Source organism: Corvus brachyrhynchos, unplaced genomic scaffold (assembly GCF_000691975.1).
Source record: "Corvus brachyrhynchos isolate BGI_N302 unplaced genomic scaffold, ASM69197v1 scaffold239, whole genome shotgun sequence".
NCBI lineage: Eukaryota > Metazoa > Chordata > Aves > Passeriformes > Corvidae > Corvus > Corvus brachyrhynchos.
In genome coordinates, this window is record NW_008246057.1 from 3931405 (window position 1) to 3933795 (window position 2391).

Below are 2391 nucleotides of genomic sequence, written 5' to 3' on the forward strand. Positions count from 1 at the left end.
ACGGCGCTGCTCCATGGACACGGCCAAGAACCGGCCCCCGCGGGCGACCGGCCCCCGGTAACCCCTGGTAAACGCCTGCGGGACACGCGCAAGCGCCCGGCAAACAGAACAGACCCGCGGGCAGCTCCCCCTCACAGTGATTGACGAAACAACTGCCCAATGGAGCTGCCGAGCTGGACCCGCGGTCCGCCCAGCAGTGTCTCTGCAAAAAGGTCTGGGCAGGCGGCGATAAGGAGTGGGTGGCTTTGGTTTATGGGTTTAACGAGCTTTGGGGGCGAGGATCTGTGACCCTGTGGGTTACCCGCACTGAGGCAGTCTGTTCCTGAAGGGCTGCTCCCTGTAGAAGGGTGTGGAGTTGAGCCTTGGAAGAAGGGAGGGGTGAGATGAAGGTGTTTTGAGACTTCATTTCCATCTCTAACTGCCCTACTCTAATTTGTTTGGCAATAAACTAATTTCTCCCAGTTGAGTCTGTTTTGCCTGTGATGGCGATTGGTGAGTGATCTCTTCCCGTCCTTATCTTGACCCATGAGCCTTTTGCTATGTTTTCTCTCCCTCCTCTAGATGAGGAGGCAAGTTACAGAGGGGCTTTGCTGAGAAGCCGGTATCCAACCAGGGTCAACCCACCACAGTCCTTTTTGGCTCTCACATTACCCTTGCTTGAAACCACAGATGTCTGGAATCTTCGGTGTGTATCTTCTACCTACCTTGATAGTAAATGTTGTAGAGTTGAAGTGTCTCTGCTTGTTCCAGCTCGCAGCTGCCTCGCAGTCCTGGATCACTTGTAGCTCCTTCAGTAAGTAATTGTTGCAATTGTAGATTCCTGAGCTAGACAGCTTGAGCCCGAGTTAATGTTTCGTCTTCTTTCCAGTTGGGTTGGCAAAGAATAAAATACTGTGCTAGTGTTTCTGAGGTCCCTGAATAAGTAAAGAACTAGCTTCTAGAGATCAGGTGTCTCAAACACTAATCTTGTAGCGTGTCTCCCAAGCTTCATTCCTCTGCCGGCAACAGTTCCTGGAGTGCTGTTTGGAGAGGATGCCAACTTCTGCTAAGTCTCTGGGAGTCTGGTAGAGATTGACTAAAGTCTTCTGAAGTGTGTTAATTAGTTAGACTAGAAGAGAAGGGAAAGAATGGGGTAGTCTTGGGAAGCATCTATATTGTAGTTTTCCTGGATTTTTCTAGGGAAACCCAGTGAAGATATTAATATATCTTCACCAGAAGGGGGATGGGATCAAATTTAAAGACAGAAAGTTTAGATTAGATACTAAGAAAAAAATGCTTTACTGTGAGGGTGATGAGGCACTCTAACAGGTTGCTAGGAGAAGTTGTGGATGTCCCATTCCTGGGGGTCCTCAAGGCCAGGTTGGATGGGGCTCTGAGCAAACTGGTCTCGTGGAAAGTATCCCTGCCCACAGAAGGAAGGTTGGAACCAGATGGTCCTCTTCCAACACAAACCATTCTATGATGTGTAGAAGTGATTAGAGGTTGTGACTGAGCTGTCTTGTCTTGATGTCTGGCAGGAAAAAAGCTCTGATAGTAAAGTGTAGTTTTCTGAATGTCATTCTTATAAGAGCATGAGAAAAGGGCAAAGGACTACCTCTGGACCACCTCTTTAATGTTTTTCTGCTCTGGAAGCTTCATTTATTTCTGAGCTCTTTCTAATGTTCCATCAGTGAATATGGATGGCTTACCATGAAGACCACAACAAAGGGCCACAACATCTTTAACTAATTTAAACAATGTTTTTTTTCTGTTGGGGCTCAGTGTGTTTATTCCATGTTTTCTGTTCTCTAGCAGCTCTAGCATGTTGTGTTGTTTTGTGCACATAGTTTGAAAAGACTGTACAGAATCACAGAATTAACTGGGTTGGAGAAGACCTTTGAGATCATTGCGTCCAACCTATGACTAACACTACCTTGTCAACTAGACCATGGAACTAAGTGCCACATCAAGACTTGTTTTTTTTTAACACTTCCAGGGGCAGTGACTCCATTTCTTTTTGGCCACAGGCTATAATTCCAGATCACACAGTCTTCTGATTTGATATAGCAATTCCGTGGCATCATCATCCAGTGTATAATGCATATTGCTATATTTTCTTTAAATTATTGTAATGTTATGTATGAATGGAGAATGCATTGACCCATACAGACACTTCCTAAGTGAATGCATTTTTAGATTTGAGTCTACTGTAACTGTATTTTGTTTTAGCTCCATGTAGAAGGTCATTGGGGTAGGAACTTCTGTTGGAGTCATGCTGAAAAGGGGACTCCAAAGGAAGGGTCAAGCTGCTAGAAAACATACCAGAAGACCCACAAGAACTTTTTTTGCCTGAGTTACAGCCCATGTCTGGGTCTAAGGCTCATCTCATTCCTAGGATTTGGTTTAGAAATG